At 53.2% G+C, this 17,078-nt stretch overlaps 1 non-coding gene across 1 annotated transcript; it reads left to right on the forward strand.

The window, feature by feature from the left end:
* Nucleotides 1-1,307: 1,307 nt before the first annotated feature.
* On the forward strand, nt 1,308-1,379 carry TRNAV-GAC. Its single transcript has one exon. It is a non-coding gene; the product is annotated as a tRNA-Val (tRNA).
* The last annotated feature ends 15,699 nt before the right edge of the window (nt 1,380-17,078 follow it).

Consider the following 17,078-nt stretch of genomic DNA (forward strand, 5'->3'; position numbering starts at 1 on the left):
GCACACGCTCTACCTCTGAGCTACACCCTCCCTACCCCCGTAAGGGATTTTAAAACGACATACTATTCCATTGTGTAGATGTTGCAATACACCAGCGTCCTCTCATCAATCCAGGATTTGAGAAGGGGAGGGATTCCGGGTGGGCGTGCACACACTGGCTCCAGGGAAGACCCTCTGCTTTCTGGTTGGGGTATTTCGGGTTGCTTTGATTTTCAGATTGGGGGAACCCTGAGCAGATATGTGGGTTCACTGCAGGAGTCCGTGGACACGGGCAAAGTTTAGGCAGAGCAGAGTGTATGGGACTTCCAGACATGCTCCTGGGGGTCACCTCTGGGTGGCAGGAGCCTGAAGTTTGGGAGCTCCACTTCACCCTGGCAGCGAAGTGGCAAGGCTGGAGGCCCTACATCAGCAATCCCCCACAACCCTCACTGCAAAGTGAGACAAGTGTAGCAAAGTTGAAGTCCAGGCCTCGGTGCTGGGCAGACTCCAGGGGGAGCCCAGTTTAAAGATCCTGCACAAGGGCCTCCCCCAGGGCGTGACAACTCTGTGTTTTCTGCTATCTCCGCAGCCCCCAACTCCCTGCCTTGCTGCGCTACTGCTTTGTGGGGTCGGATGTAAGGACGCTGAATCCTGACCAAGAGGAAGGCGGCGGGGCACACCCGTCCGGCTCACCACCCACCCTCTGCCATCACGTGCTTGCCTGCCAGGCGGAGGCCCACAATGCGGCTTTGTGTGGCAGCTGGCTCGGAGATCGGGCCGCGTGGCTGGGGCAGCCCTGGCCCGCCGGCGGTGCCAGCCCTGTGGGGCCAGAGATGCCAGGCTGGTTAGGGTGGATGCAACCAGCCCAGCCCTCCAGGGCCCCAGGCCAGGTGCTGTCCACAGATCACCTAGGCTGGCCCAGCTGCTTCTGAGGCCCCCTGGTACCCTGGGGGGACTGCATCTGAGGGCGCGCACAACCTCAGCAGAGGCCTGGCCAGCAGTCCCCCAACTAGCAGGGCCTTCAGGTTCCCTGGGTGGCACCAGGCCACTCAGCCAGGCCAACGCAGCCTGCCCCAGGGGCTCCGGACAGGGCCTGTGGTCTCAGGTAAGATGAGACAAAGAGGGCAGAGTGGTCAGTTTTATAAAGCTGAAGGCTTTAGAATATTTTTTAGAGTATTTGAAAAATGTTTTTTTCTGATTAAAAACATTCTTTTTTAAGTGAAATCATTACGGTAGGTAGAGGTTGTTTTTGTCACGATGACTTTAATGGACAAAATAAAATATTGGCAACTCCATTTTCCCCTCTTTTAAAAGAAATTGGGAGAGGGGAGGGTAGAGCTCAGTGGTAGAGTGCATGCCTGACATGCACGAGGTCCTGGGTTCTATCCCCAGTACCTTCATTAAAATAAACAAACAAATAAATATCTAATTACCTCCTCCCCCCAAAAAAAATTAAAAATAAAATAAAATAATTAAAAGTTAAAAAAAATTGACTCAGGGAGGCCCCAAACACCGACCCTGAGGCCTGTTGGAGGGCCCCAGAGCTGGCACTGGGGCAGGAGTGGAGGGTCTCCTCAGGCCCCTGGGCCCCACCCCTCTGGAGCAGGGAGAGTGTTGAATGTTGGGGTTCCTCCCTGATGACTGAATGACTGAGCAAGGCTGAGTGTGGATGTAGTGTGTGCCCAGTGGAGACAGTGCCCCGCTGCCCCTGGCCAGCCTGCAGCCTGGGTGGGGCACGTCTGGGAGCCGGGCCAGAGCTGGGACCCGGGCGTCCAGCCTGGCTCTCAGGAACACCCCTCAGTTCTTCCCTTAGAGGCTGAGGGTGGTGCTGGTGGGTTCCTCAAGGTGTCCTCTCCCCAGGTGCCTGGCTGTCCTTTTTAAGTAGAGCATCCAGGGGAGGATAGACGCTTTTAACCTGAGTAACTCGGCCTGGGTCTGTTCCCCACCCGGCAGGCACCGACTGTCCCCGGCCTGCTGGGGATGAGTCCACAGGGCCTTCATACGACCAGACCCACCACTCAAGATCTTAATGGGTATGAAGCGGGTCCCCTGTGGATTAGGCCATCTGGAGGGGGAGTCCAGAGCACAGGGTTCTCTGTCAAAAGCCTAGCAGGAAAATTGTGTTTCATTCACAGAAATATTTCAGATGGAAACACAGGGGGACATATGTTTTGGTTCCACTTTTCCAATGACACAGTAAGTATGTCAAACTTCATTGAAGAAGCAACACCCTCAGAAGTTTATTGGACTGGATGGAGTTTTTTTGTTTGTTTGTTTTGTTGGGGTTTTGTGTGTGTGTGTGTGTGTGTGTGTGTGTGTGTGTGTGTGTGTGTGTGTGTGTGTGTGGTAGGGGTTGGAAGTGATTAGGTTTATTTATTTACTTATTTATTCATTTATTTACTTTTAATGGAAGTACTAGGGATTGAACCAAGGACGTCGTGCCCCCTGAGCTATACCCACACCCCCTGGATTGGCATTTTAAAAAAATGTAAAAAAGCCTTGCTCCCTGGGCCTGACCTGATTCTCTCAATGATTTTAAGTCATTTCAGTTCTGGGGATGATGAGGTGGGATTGGTTGCTGAGATGGACTTTTCTGGGGTCAGTGGAGAAAGGTCCCCAGCCCTGAGGGGCCCCAACACTCAGCCCCTCGAAGCCTCATAGGAAATCATCGTAGCCCCCCCAAACAGGGAGAGGTAAGTGAAGAGATGTGTCTGGGCTTGGGAAATCCATCCCCTGCTTGGGCAGGGCCCTTCTGTGTGTCCTGGAGAGGGGACAGGGGCACCGGGGGACCCAGAGTGTTGGCACGCCCTCACTGGGAGCTATAAGGCCCATCTCAGCCCCCAAGAAGTTGCAGCCCGGGAGGAGGCCCGGTGGGCAGATAAGCAGCAGCAGCCCCAGTGTGCAGGTTGCTGGGAGAGAGAGTGGGCAGAGAAAGCCCCAGAGCAGGAAAAGTCCCGGAGCAGAAAAATATGCTGAGCGTATGCCGTCTGTCCAGGCCAGGCTGGAGGATCTCTCATCTCTCCCCGACCCAGAAGGGGTCCAACCTCCAGAGAGGAGTTTCTGCATGGCGAGATTCCTTCCTCCTCCCCAGAGATGGGAGTCATGGCCCCTGTGTGGCTACGGAGTATCTGGGGGCCGAGGGAAGGGGGTGAAGCCAGCAGGGCAGAAGGGGCCGGAGGGGCCACCTCTCAGAGCCAGTGTTCTCATCTGTGCAGTGGGGACCATGGGGGCAAAAAACAAAGTCACTAGCAGAGCACTGAGGCACAGGGATCCCTGGAAGCAGTCACTGGGGTTGACACTGGGAGTGCAGGGGTGGCCCTGAGTGGCAGAAGGCTGTGGGAGGACCGGCTCTGGACTAGTCTCAGGACATCCCTGCTTGGTCCCTGGCCCAGAGGGAGGTGAGCACGCTGGTTTCTGGGACTTGTGGCTGTGGGGTCCCAGGGCTTTCACTGTCTGTCAGACCCAGCGGGGGAGCCTCTGGCACCCGCCACTGCTCCCTCTGCACACCCACTGTCAAGGCAAAGTCAGAATGCCCACAGGGCCCGGGTGGGGGCTGTCTCTTGCTCTTATGACCTCGGTGGGAGATGGGGGGTTTCTCTTGCCCTCAGGTCCTGGGAGGGAGATGAGGGTAGGGGAGGAGAAACCCTGGGGAAATAAAGGGAATTCTCCTATTGGGTGGACGGCTGTACTGGGGTCTGAGCCTCACCCCCTGGAATCTCTGACAGGACAACTGAGGCCTGGAGAGACGGAACACTGTCCCCAAAGCCACCGAAGTGTTTGCAGGATCACACTACCAGGTGGCAATTAGACCAAAACATAATCTTTAAACAGGTTCAACCTAAAATAGAGTCTTTTATCTAAAGGACACAAGCTTAATTTCTCACAATATTTCTGCCATTTGGCTGGGGCAGATAGTCTTGGTTTGTTCAAGACAGTGGGGGATGTTTTTGGAGATGTTGTGCATAAAGAGACCACACCCCAGATACGACTGCAGGCAGCCGGCGCTCCTAAGCCAAGCCCGCAGGAGTCACCCTGCCTGGGAGTGCGGTTGTGCCAACAGCCTGGAGCCCCAGGGCCCACCTGGCTGGGAGAGTCGGGGTGTGACTTCACCTGGGGGGAGTGGAGGGGGCAGGTGACTTCAGGCTCCCCCAAAACTTTGCCACTCAAACCACTCTCCTCCCCAGAAATCCTCGGCAGAAGATAAAACTATTCCTGTAGGGACTGGCGACCACAGGAACACAGGGGTCTGTGAAAGACAGAGGAACATCAGTTCACACCTGGGGGTGGGTCCCAGACTTTTCTCCTAACCTATCCTATCAGTGACTGAGAGTAAGACCCAAGAGGGCCTCCTGTGAAGCCACCTGCACAAGATGCAGTTTGACCACGTGGATGTTCCGTTATGCATAAGAATGGTCGTAACCATTGCCTCTTGGGCTTGGCTCACCCTCCCTGCTGGCCCAGAACAGAGTGGGGATCTAAGCCCCTCCTCATTCCAGCCCCTGGCGCTGGTGCCAGTGGAGCCTGGTAGAGAGGGTGGCTGCTGGTAGAGGTGGGGACAACCAGGGCTGCTGGGCAGGTTGTGGGGTGTCAATGAGACAGTGGTGGACAAGGGAGGACAGGGAGGCTGAAGCCTGGAGCCACCCTGGTCCAACCAGGCGGGGGCAGAGGGGACAGGGCATCTCTGGAGACCTGCAGGAGCAGTGAGGAAGTGGGTGACGGCCCTTCTGTGCGCCTCCCCTCCCAATAGCCTTGCCTGTATTGATCTACAGGGGTAGGAAGCATTGTGCGTCCTGGGCCCTTGTGGACAGAGAAGGGGATGCCATGACCAGAGGTCAGAGGTCAGGCCTGGGGGATGCTGAGTTCCGCAATCATACCCTGTCCCCCACCCCGATCCCGCACAGCTAGCGATGTCCCACAGGAGGTTGGCTTCAGGCCAGTGGTGGGTGGGATGGTGACTTCCTGGGGATGCAGGGGTGGTAGAATGACTCTGCAAACACTTCCAAAGCTGGAAGGGTTATGGGCTGGAGAGCAGGTGGACAGCACTGACAGGGACTCACACCTGGGTTCCTGCAGCAGCCCCTGTGGACAGCACGGCTGGGAAGCCTCCTGCCCAGAGGAAATGCAGTCTGCCTTCATTCACTTCTCTAGTTGGTATTTATTTACCTGGAAGCTGCTTTGACAGAAATTCAGGGCTGCACATAGCCCTCTCTAATGAGGGTGAGAGGGAACAGAAAAGGGATGAGTTTGTCCCTCCGGGCCTGCAGGGGAAGGCCAACAGCCTTTGTGTCTGTCCCTAGAGCCCTGTGCCTGCTCAAAAATGTGCTCCCAGCCTTTCTCTCAATCTTTCCTCCCAGGCACCGAGGTGCAGAGGTGTCGGGGGTCAGATCCTCGTTTTATAGACGGGGAGAGTGAGGCCGGGAATCCACACAACTGTGGCCACATGCAAACCCAGGGTGACTGAGATGCCACCCAGAGGCAACCCTGCTGGGGGCCCAGAAGTCTCTTCCTGTGCTCTGGGCACCGCCCACCTTCCGTTGTTGTCATGGTGACCAGTGGTGTTATTCCATCACTGCGGGGCTGCGTGCACCACTTTGCCCCAAGACAGTCAGTTTCTGCAGGAGAGACACTTTTCCTTCAGGTGTGTGTGTCCACTACCCCGGTCCCTCATGTCACCCTTCCTGGCATCCCCCTCCCCCCTCTCTGGGCCAGTGGCCCCCAGGCCCCTGTGATGCTGGGCCCCATTCTTCTCATGGGTCACTGACCTTGCTTGCAGGGTGCAGCCAGGCCCCCTGTACCAGGACACACACACAACCTCATTCTTGTTTTAGCTGAAGAGGACAGACCTGAATCCATGAAACCAACCCCTGTAGATGGACAGCTTGGTCACTTCCAATCTCTGTCTGCTACAAACAAATCTGCGAAGAATAACATTGAACGTGTGCCATTTTGTACATGTGAGGGCATTTGTAGGATAAACTCTTAGAAGTGACATTATAGGGGAATGAGCCCATACATTTCTGAGTTTGGTAAGTACCGTCAAATTTCTGTCCATGTTATCAGCCACTGCGTGCCTGTTATAGGCTGGGCACTGAACTCAGTATTTTATTTGGATTCTCTAATTTCATTTTGCCACAACCCTTGGATAGAGGCTATTCCTATCCTTATTTTATAGACAAAGAAACAGAGGCTCGGAGAAACTGAAATTTGCCAAGTGTGCGGAGGGGTCGGACGGGCACCTGATTGTGTTGGTCTGGGGTTCAGGCCTTCTTTTTGGGTGTACATGCCCAGGAGTCCAGGAATGGGTCCTTCTCCCACAAGCCAGTCTCTTCCTGGAACTGGCCAGGCCACATCGGGGCCTTGGCGCTTGCAGGACCTCTGCCTACGAGGCCGTCCACCTCAGACACTGTCCCCCGCCTGGCCTGCTTAGCCGGAGCACCGCCTGCTCCTAGGAGCCTCACTCTTCCCAGCTGGATAGCTGGAGACACAGAGTTAGATGTTCTCCCAAAGGCCAGAGGAGCTGCAGTGTTCTCCTTTGGAATACAGTTGTGAAGTGAGTCTAGATCCACGAGTTTGGGCTGATTGCAGGCACTGAGGTGTGATTTCCCTCCTGCGTCCACTTCTTTTCTCTGGTTCTGCCACCTCCAGGCTGAACTAAGATTTCCCTAAGAGCCAGGTCCCAGGCCGGCCTGATGCAGGGCTGTGGTCTTAAGCCTGGCTGGGGAGGATGGTGGGGACAGGTGGAGTCAGCGTGAGATGGAGAACGCAGGGCGGATGCAGAAGGCCTCGTTTCATCTGCATCACAAAGTGCTTTTGGGCAGCAGAGGAGAGCGCGCAGGGAACCCCTGCTGGATTTGCATCACAAAAGTGGGGCTCCAAGCCTCACAGTGGCTGCACCAGGCAGCTTTGTTGAGAGCTGGAGGCAACTCTCTGGCCAGTCTGGGGGCCTGTCCCCCCTCGCACAGGTCGTCCCGAGTGCCACCGCCACTCTGGCTGACAAAAGCCACATTGTGGGGCTGGCGGCAGCTGCCAGCCTCTGCTCTCTGTGCCACCACCCAGGGGCCTCCAGGCTCCGTAGTGCAAACACCAGCCTTGCTAGGGCCATGGCCACAGTCAGATCTGGAGGCCCAGGGTCTCACCTGGAGCAGGGCTGGAAGAGGGGCCTGACGTTGCCCTATGAAATGAGGTCTCCAGGTCACCTGGTGATCAACGGTGACCCTGGATTTGAAGGAGGGGAGAAAACTGCCCGGGGATGCACACCTGCTACATGGTGGGCGTCCTACTCAGGCTGGAGCATCGCAGTTTTTGATGCCCTACTCAAAACAGTCTGTTTAGCAGTGGTAGCAGGCTCAGAGAGGTTCACCAGCCAACCCAATGTCATACAGCAGCTCCTCAGCTGTGCTTCTCTCAGCTGTCCACGAGCCTCCACCCTTTCCTTTCTGAACATCTCCTGCTCTCCCCAACTCCCCCACCCCAGGGCATCCAGCAGCCTGGGCTAGCATGTGAACTCCCCTCATGGGAGCCCCGGGGGCCCCTGGGAGCCTGCCCACATCAGGGACACCCCCAGCACATGACTCTCTGCCCTTGCAAAGATCCCTGGGGCCCTGCCATCAGCAGGTGTCATCTGCCTCCCAGAGCACCGTTCTCTGGCTGGGTGGAACTTCCCAGCCCTGAGCACACCTTGCTGGGCAGGGGCTGCCTTGCCATCATACCCGAATACCCTTCTGTCCTTGGTGGACCCTCAAACCTGGCAACCCACCCAGTCCCTGCATGCATCTCGCCTTCCCCAGAAGCTTCTCCCAGCTCCCCAGAGGCTGGCTGCCTTCTCTCTGCTCAGGGTCTCCTGTCCTGGCTCTGAGCTTCTGAGTTTTGGGACCTTCAGTACTTAGCCCAGAAGTCACACCTTAGTGCCTGCAATCAGCCCAAACTTGTGGAACTAGACTCACTTCACAACTGTGTTCCAAAGAACACTGCAGCTCCTCTGGCCTTTGGGAGAATGTCTAACTCTGTGTCTCCAGCTAACCTGAAGTGGGGAGAGTTGGGCTGAGTCGGGCTGGCCACAGACGCAAACGCACCCATGTGCCCGGAGGGGAAAGCTTGTGCCTTTGACTAAGCTGTGAGCAAGGGCAGGGAAACCACAGGGGCAGAGCATCCCTTCAGGGTAGTGAGAGCCAAGTGAGGGGTCTGCTACCGCCGGGGTCCTCATGGGGCAGGTGAGAAGCGCCTGGAACCAGGAAACAGCTGAGTGGAAAGGGGTTCCCGCAAAGCCATGGCCTGCTCCCAAGGGACACGGCCAGTCTGCAGGGACCCCAGGGGAGCCCCCCCCCCCGTGATTTCTACCTGGGGCTCCCCCTAGTCCAAAACTGACCAGAAGTCCAAGGAAAGTCGAGGATGCCTGTGATCCTCGGTGGCTCAGAAGAAAGGGACAGCTGGAGGAACCCATGGTGCAAGGCCAGTAATTCCCACCCACCCCAGCACCCCTCTTCCCTGCACCCTGCCATGAAAGCCTGACGCCAGCACAGCCGACTGGTGATGCCCATCAGCCAGGGAAGTCAGGGCTGAGTCCAGGCCTCAGGGGGAGGAATGGGGGCCAGAGAGGAGCAGAAGCTAGAAAGGGGGTATGCGGGGAGGCTTCAAGGAGAGGCTGCAGATCAGCTGGGCCTGCAGGGGAGAGGGCTGGCTGGCTGGGAGCAGTGGGAGGGGCCTGTTCACCCCAAGCCTCAGTGTCACAGCGCAAGGGCAGTATTTTTGGCAGCCCGTTCACTGGAACTGAGCCCTTGCTAGGGCTGCCAAGTTTAGCGTGAGCTTGGGTAGCACCATTTATCTCAGCAGGACCAAGTTGGAGCCTTGATGCATAGCTGGAGGGAGAAGGACCAGAGGACAGGCTCCCTGGAGCTCTAGGGAACCCCTGTCCTACCCGTCAGGAGGCTCTGTGGGGTAACAGCCACCTTGATCAAGCTCCCAATGAACCTGAAAATCCTTCCAACAAATAGGCCAGCAACCCTCATCACGGAAACCCTGGAACATCTCAGAGGCAGGCTGGAGACATGGAATTAGAAGCACTCCATCCTCTGCCCCTCCCCACAAGGAAAATAAACAACCCCCACCAGAGCATGCACATTGGCTAGGAATCCAATGAAACCTTCCAGAGGCACTGGGAATTTGAATGAATTCCCCAACTGACCCAAGTGGGCAAACACCCTGAATCAGACAGGAGGGCCTGTGAGAGGTGTTGGGGGTACCCAACGACACAGGATGTGCGGAACCCCTGTCCTGGGCTGTCTCTCACCATAATGGCTGGGAAGCCAGAGGGTTGCTTCCTCAGTATACCAGCGGCTGGTGGGCTTCTCACCGAGGGTATAGGTCACATGCTTCGATTTTCCCCCATTGCCCCCACCGCCCAGCTTCTAGCCCTAGTTGTAGACCTGGAGCTGTGGCCAGCATCTCGGAAGCAGAATGGCAAAACTTTAAGGATGGCAAGGGCACAGGGAGAAGGTGCTGGGCCCCACCTTGGTCTCCCCAAGACACTCCTCCAGCCCTGGGAAGGCTGACCTCCCATCATCTTTTCAAGAGAGACCCCTATGCACTGAAGTGACTGTTGACTGGGTTCTGTCACTTGCAACTCAAGCATTTCTAACTGATCAACTCAAAGCATTTCCAAACAGGGCTCCAACCTAGGTCCTGGGTTTAACTTAGTGTAGTTCATATGCCTCTCAGAGCTGGCTTCCTCCTGTGCCATGGGAAAGTGATTCCTGCATCACAGGGTGTCTCAGTCAGCTCCAGCTTCAGACTGGTGACTCAGACAACAGACATTCGTCTCTCAAAGTTCCAGAGGTTGGGAGTCCAAGATCAAGGTGCCGACAGATTCAACATCTGGGGAGCATGCTCTTCCTGGCTTGCAGACAGTTACTTTTTGCTGTGCCTTTATACGCTGATGAGAGAGAGGGGGAGAGAGAGAGAGATCTCTTGGCAGAGAGGGTATAGCTTAGTGGTAGAGGGTGTGCTTAGATTGCACAAGTTCCTGGGTTCAATCCCCAGTACCTCCATTAAAAAAAAATAATAATAAAAATAAATTGAGAGAGAGCTCTCTGTGTCTCTTCCTTGTCTTATAAGGGCACTAATCCCATCGTGAGGGGCCTCACTTTAAACCTCATTTAAATCTGATTACCTCCCATCTCCTACCACATTGGAGACCACATTGGAGGCTAGAACTCCAACATGAGATTTGAAGGGGACACAAATATTCAGTCCAAACCATGGGGCCATGGCAGGTACCAGATAAGAATGCTTGGTGTCCCCTGTGAGTGGAGGAATGTAGACTGTTGGCTAGTGATCATTGATTTCCTCCAGACCTAATCCTTTTACCTTGGAGGGCAGTTCAAGGGAAGGAAGGGGTTTTTTCTGCATTCATAAGAAGGGATGAGATGGTGACAAGGTGGGGACAAGACTACTGATGGCTGAGCACCCGAGGGCAGCCCTCGGGGTTGAGATAGCTGAGGGTGAGGTCCTGGGTTATGGCCTTGAAGCCAAACAGCTTAAAGGCAGGAACACAAACAGTACCTTTGCTGGGGCTCAAGTCCATCCCTTTAGGGCCAGATGAGGATGACAGCGGGACAAGGAGACATCCTGGTCCCTGTTGACGCCCTCACTGTCTCTGCACCAAGGTGGGCAGGCCCTATAGAAAGATTGAAGTTACGGGTCATTTGGGTGGGCCTGTGGCATTCTGGGGACAGCCATCTCAGTCTTGTTGATAAAGAAGAGATTTTTTTTTTCTTTTTTTGCTAGAAAAGGGTTTGAAAGCCATTGCAAAAAATAAATAAATAAATATTCAATTTTTTTTTTTGCATATTCTGTGATGGTCATCAATAAATGGTGATATTCTTAAGTGCAATAATGGTGCTGTGGCTTCTCAAGAAGAAAGTCCTTATTTCTGGAAACATCAGGGAGTGAGGTGTCAGAGGATTCAGGAGAAAAGAGATACAGAAAGATCCACGGAGGGAGAAAGAAAACGAAACATGGCAAAAACTCAACAATTGGTGAACCTGCGTAAAGGGTGTTCATGGTATTTCTCCCTCCCCACTGTCCGTCCTGAGTTGGAGGGCGTCCTGGGCAGTCTGGCCTTCCAGGTCACAGCAGCATCGAGAGAGAGCTTGCTGCTGAGGGTCTCTCCCTGAGCCGTGAGGGGAGTCTCAAGTCCGTCCATAAGTCAAACACAGAATAGGTCAAGTCCCTTAAACCCCTCAGCTCATATGTGGAGACTGGACCTCAGATCAAATCCCACCATCTTGGTTTTTGCCTCCCCAGGTTTGAAAGAGACCCCTTTTCTTTGATCGAGCACTAGGTCAGTCAGTTTTTGGTTTACAGCAGCCATGTTTATTTCAGTTACTATTCCTCCGAAACAAATAACCCTAAATGTGATAGCCTAGAGTAAGAACCATAGCCTCTGTAAGTCAATGGATGGGGGCCCGGAAGGGATGGCTTTTTCTGCTGCTCTGGTATTTGGGCCTTGGCTGGGAGGTCCAGAGGTGGGAGGACCTGAGGACCTGAGGCCGAGACCTCCCTCACTCCCATGCTGGCTTCCAGCTCAGGGCAGATGGACTTCTTCCCTGGGGAGAGGTGTACTGCAGGACAGCCGGGGGATGCCACCTTTTAGGATGAAGATCACACAGCTCCCCTTCCACTCTGCTCTGTGGCTTGAAGCGGTCTTGAGCTGCCCAGAGTCCAAGGGAGTGGTGTCAAAACCTCTGTGGCCATTTAAAAAACTGCAAAAATATTGCAACAGTATTTCACACTGCCTTGCGGTATTGCAACAATTTCTGCCTTGAGAGTGGGCTCCCCTTCAGGCTGCCTGCGCCCTGAGCTGGCCCTGAGCTGAGCTGAGGCTCGGGGGACTCTACCCTCACCCCACTATCCCTCCCAGATGGCACTGCAGGCCTCCCTGAGCAGCCCCTGCACTGCCTAGACCTCTTCATGTGTCACGGGCATGTAGTGAAGCTGCTGTAGGTAGAAATGTGTGCATCCCTGGACGGTTCAGATGAGCCTGGCTCCTTTAGCATTAGCAGCCAGTCCAGGAGTCTGGACCACAGTCTCTGAGTTGGGTCCTCTCAGTCCAGGAGTTAATGCTGCATCACGACACGTGGGGAGAGAAAGGTCTTTAAGGGGAGACTTCAAGGACACAATAGAATGTGTCCCCATCCACTGAGGACCTGTTTCCTGAGTGGCAGCTCGCCCCAACGCACTGGAGCACAGTCCAGTGACTGACCCCAGGGCTGGCCCACAGCCAGGGGGCATCCTTGCCCCCTTGGAGTGGAGCCTTTGGAGGGCCTGCCTCGTAGCGACCCACTAGACCCAACACAGACCCCTCAAAGGGACTTTGTCAGCCATTTCCAGTGGGAACTATTTCTGGGCTCTCGGGAAATGACTTCTGATGGGGGATGACAGCCTCCGGGTGGCTCTCAGGTTAGCTGGAGTGTGATTAAAACAAATTATTTTCAACTTCTGGCCTTTTCCTGGGCATAAACATCCCCCCTCCCCCGGAATATCAATAGCCCTGGTTGTACAGTTCTCCGCTTTACAGCTGAGAGAAGTTTCATACCAAGTCCCAAATCCTAGGTCAGAAAGTTCCAGTTCAAAGAGCCTCGGAGTAGAAAGACCCAACTCCTACTACCTTTGGAAAATATTGTAAATCAACTAGTTTCACTATAAAATCAGGTTTAATAGCTACTGACTATCTCAATGGACTGCCCTATGTAGGAAGCTCAAAGCCCAGAAAACCAAGTGAATATATGGATGAATCTGGAAGGTGACAACAGACCCTCGGCGCCCACACTGAAGAACTCACCTGACTGTGACTGGCCTGACCCAGACCCAATTTCTGGGATCTTATGATACCTAAGTAATCCTGGCTGGTACTCCCTTCAGCACTAACCAAAAAGAATAGTGCTTCCCCTGTATCCTGTCCATCCTTCAATTCTTCACAGAATCCTACGTGCAAACAGCCAAGAATTAAAGAGAATTTTATCCTTCATTGTTCACAGCAAATCCGCCCAATCCCATTAATGGGAATCCTCATTAGACAGGATTCCCTGGAGAGCCCAGAATGGACTAAACTGGCTCTTGTTTAATTGATCTGATTAATCCCCACTTAATTAGCTGGCTGCCCCGAGGCTGGGGATGGGGGACCATTGTGAGGCCAAAGGACTCGGGCTCTTGCTAGGTGTGGCCTTGGGGAAGTCTCTTGCCCTGAAGGGGGCTTGATTCTCTCACCTGTAGAGTGGGAAGGAATGGCACCTTCCTTGGTGGATCTCCCATGTGTGTCAACATATCAGGGGAGCTCTGCAGTGGTCCCAGAGGTTGAAACTATCATTGACCAGTGCTGGGGAGGAATCTCAGAGTCAACTCGAAAGGGTGAGATGTAGCATTGGACCCAGAGCAGCCACCAGGCAGGGGATGACAAGTTATCGATGGCAGACAACCAGGGTTTAAAGTTGGGAAAGGGGATGCACCAAAGAACAGTTTCTAGTGAGACTGGAGATCCTCCCAGATTGTCATGAAGGAGGGCGGGATCTCAAGTCAGTTGTGGTGTCTAGAAGTGGGAGCCATCTGCTCCAGCATGCTTGGAAGGAACCATCCATCATTTTAAAGTGCTTTCCTCCTACATTTGTTGCCGACCCTGTAAATATCTCTTTGGTCTTTTGAGGACTGGGTCTCAGAAGCCTTTCTGGTTTTAATCTTTCCCCCAAGTAAACATGCACCAGACGCAAAGCTGGCTTTCATCGTTTGAGATCTGATGAATTTTTTGGCACTCCAGGATTCCTGGGAGACGGAACATGAATACAGTCTTCTACCCACTTCAGCCACCCCTCTGCCATATCCTACAACAGAGGATGGCTTGTTCTCCTCTTAGGAGGTCAAGCCATCAGTGGCTGTGATGAGGGTTTTGATCAGAAGTTCCCCATCCAACCATCCAATTCTGAAATGGCTAGACTTGAGGGCTGCCAAAGTTCCGGGGTCAAAGTCTTTTTTTTTTTTTTTTTTTTTTTTTTATTTTAATGGAGATACTGGGGATGGAACTCAGGACCTCATGCATGTTAAACATGTGCTCTGCCACTGAGTCTTCTTTAGAACTAATGATTCTTTATGATATTGGAAGTAAGTTGGGAGACATGTAAAACCAGGTGTGGGGAGCTCTGAGCATAAGGACTTCATGAGGTGGTCCTGGATAAACCCCAGCCACCCTCAGCCATAGCCCTTGAGCAGATGCAGGACTTACCGGCAGCAGCTGCCCTGGGATGGAGGAAGGATGATGCCCTGAGCTGGCACCCCACAGCCTGGCTGCCACCAGGGAACCAACCCTAGAGAAGAAGACTGTAGAATAAAGCACAGACCTGGTTCCACCTGGCACCAAATCCTCTCTTCATATACCTTCTTCTGTTGTTTTCTTTCATCCCCTCCACCCCTTTTCCTTTTCATCGTAGCTAAGGTAAACTAAGCTCCAGTAATAGGCAGGTCCTGGATTCTAGCAACTGAGCCAAGTGGTCAATGACAGTAGACTTTCCTTTTGTTCTCTTTGGAATGCTTGACTATTTTTTCTGTTCACTTTATTTTCTATCTCCATGTTAATTCAACATCCAACTCTTCGCCAGTTTTCTCGAGAGTCTCTCAAGTCACAGCCACAGGTTTTGTGGAAACCATGACTGTGTCACTGGATAGCTCATCTTCTGACGACATCATGGGTCTGCACCCGGTTTCCTGTGGGTAGCATGGTGCATGTGACTAGCTAAGAGCAGAAGTGTTGTGTGTCATTTCTGGGCCAAGCATTTAATTGTCACTACAAGACCTTCCAGGAGGTATGCCTTCCCTTTGGCATGGTGACTGCCAGTGTTCCAGAGACAGGCTGCTCTGTCCATCTGGGTGCCGGGGTGAGGGTGATCATGCCACAGAGCAGAGTCCCCTGCCAAACCTCAAGGTACTGCGAATTAAACATGTGGTATTTGAAGCTTTCAGAACTACTCGTTACTGTAGCATACCTTAGCTGCTCCTGACTGGCACAGAGAATGGTGACTGGGAATGGGGCATAGCTGCAACAGAAAACAGAGTATGTGGCATTGGCATAAAGGCAGACCCAGCAGGCAGTGAGAAGATTGACTGTAGAGGCTGGAGCATGGCCGGTGGTAGGATGTACGGTAAACTGTCACCTGGGATAGCTTAGAAGTTTCAGAGACTGAAGGGACTTAGGGTGTTACTCTACCATCAGACCGAGTGACTCAAAGTCTGCAATTTAGCTGAGACAGAAGCATGTGTTGAGAAGCACTGCGATGGGGGAGGGTATAGCTCAGTGGTAGAACACGTGCTTAGCATGCATGAGGTCCTGGGTTCAATCCCCAGTACCTCCATTAAAACAAATAAATAAATCTAATTACTGCCCTCTGCTCCACCCCCAGAATAAGAAAATTTTAAAATTAAATTAAAAAAGAAAAGCACTGTGAGAGTGGTTACTGACAATGAAGCCAACTGGAATTGAATATATTAGGTAAAAAGTGAGAATTTTGACGAGCTAGTAGCGCCAAAGAAACCAGGTACAAGCACTAATTGAGTCTGTGGCTGGAACTTAAGCCAACCCTTAATCTCTAACCTTCTGAGGCTGGAAGTGAGCTGGGGAAACTGCTCAGCCCCCAAGGAGGGCAGATTCCCATTGCCTGCCCCACTCCCCCAGCTCCACGCAGCCAATGAGGACGATGGTGGAGGAAGGACACCCCCCCCCCCGCCAAATGGACTAAGGCCCTGCAGAAGAGTGGGCCAGTCAGGCCTTCCCAGGGAGCAGGACAGAGACTATTCACCAAACATCCACACTTGGGGATCAGGGACTGTATCTGTCCAAGAGGATTTCAGGATTGCTATGGACGCTGTCTGCTGGGTATCTCCCATTCCTCCCCTTTTTGAACTCGGCGGTTTGTGGTGTTATTCTGCCCCTTTCCATCACTGTACATTGGGATTGTGTATTAGGGCTGGGGGTGGAGTCAGGGTGGTGGTGCAGACAACTGATCACTGGTCTCTAGACAAAGGAGAACCACTGGAGCCAGCCACGTGGACCACATGAAGAAACCGCAGAAGTCCTGGGTCTCCAGCTGGATGCTGGACTATCTCCCTTGGCCTCAAATTCCTGCCTTCCTTCCAGTCTCCAACTTCCCTGTCTCTGGCCTCTAGATCAGGATTTAACATGTTGATTGCCCACAGTGGGTTAGGTGCCCCTGAAGAAACGCAACTGTCACCCAGATTTGGGTGACATGGTGATCAACGTGTTTTGAAGGATTTCTCACCTGGGGAGAGGGATGGTGTATTTTGTGTGTGGGAAAGAAGGCATCAGGGCCACCTCTGGGTCCATCCTCGCCCTTTCTCTCTGCCATGGTGACCAGCATGTTCTTGAGGGGTTGCTCCATCCGCCTGGGCATCCCCAGGCCCCTCCTTATGGGTGGGTAGCACAGCCAGAAATAAATCTTTGAGATTTGCAGGTAGTTTGGATTGCAGCATGGCCCAGCTTCTCCTGAGGGGTACAGGGACCTGTCTATTTCACCTCCTGAAGAAGGGTCTGTGGATGTTCTGACGGGCCTGAAGATCCTCTGCTCCCCTCCTTCCCTCCTGCCCAGCTGGACTGCCTCCTTCCTAGATCACATGGCCTCCTCTTTCTCGGTTAACTTCTTTATTTTGGTGAAGCATTATCTCTGGTAGAATCCTACCACGAGAAAGGATGCATGGGTAAAATTTTTGAAAGCTCCTACCTCTAAAAATATTTGGGTGAAAATTGGAGAAAAATTTTCCTTTAGATTCCCAAGGATTTGCACCCTGGCTTCCAACTCCTATGTGTCACTGCAGAGAAGCCACAGACATTTTGACTCCTGACCGTCTATGTGACCAGCTTTTAATGTCAGGACATTTTCTGTCCCCATTATTCAGCAGTGATGTGCCTTGGGGTAGGACTATTTTTTTCCCATTGGGCTTTCTGTAGGCCCTTCCAACACATGTTCTTAAGTTTTGGAGACTTTTCTTAAGAGTTAATTCATTGAAGATTCCCTCGTCCCTTCCACCCCTGCCCCTGCGTCTCT

The sequence above is a fragment of the Camelus ferus genome, chromosome 27 (genome assembly GCF_009834535.1).
Source record: "Camelus ferus isolate YT-003-E chromosome 27, BCGSAC_Cfer_1.0, whole genome shotgun sequence".
Lineage (NCBI taxonomy): Eukaryota > Metazoa > Chordata > Mammalia > Artiodactyla > Camelidae > Camelus > Camelus ferus.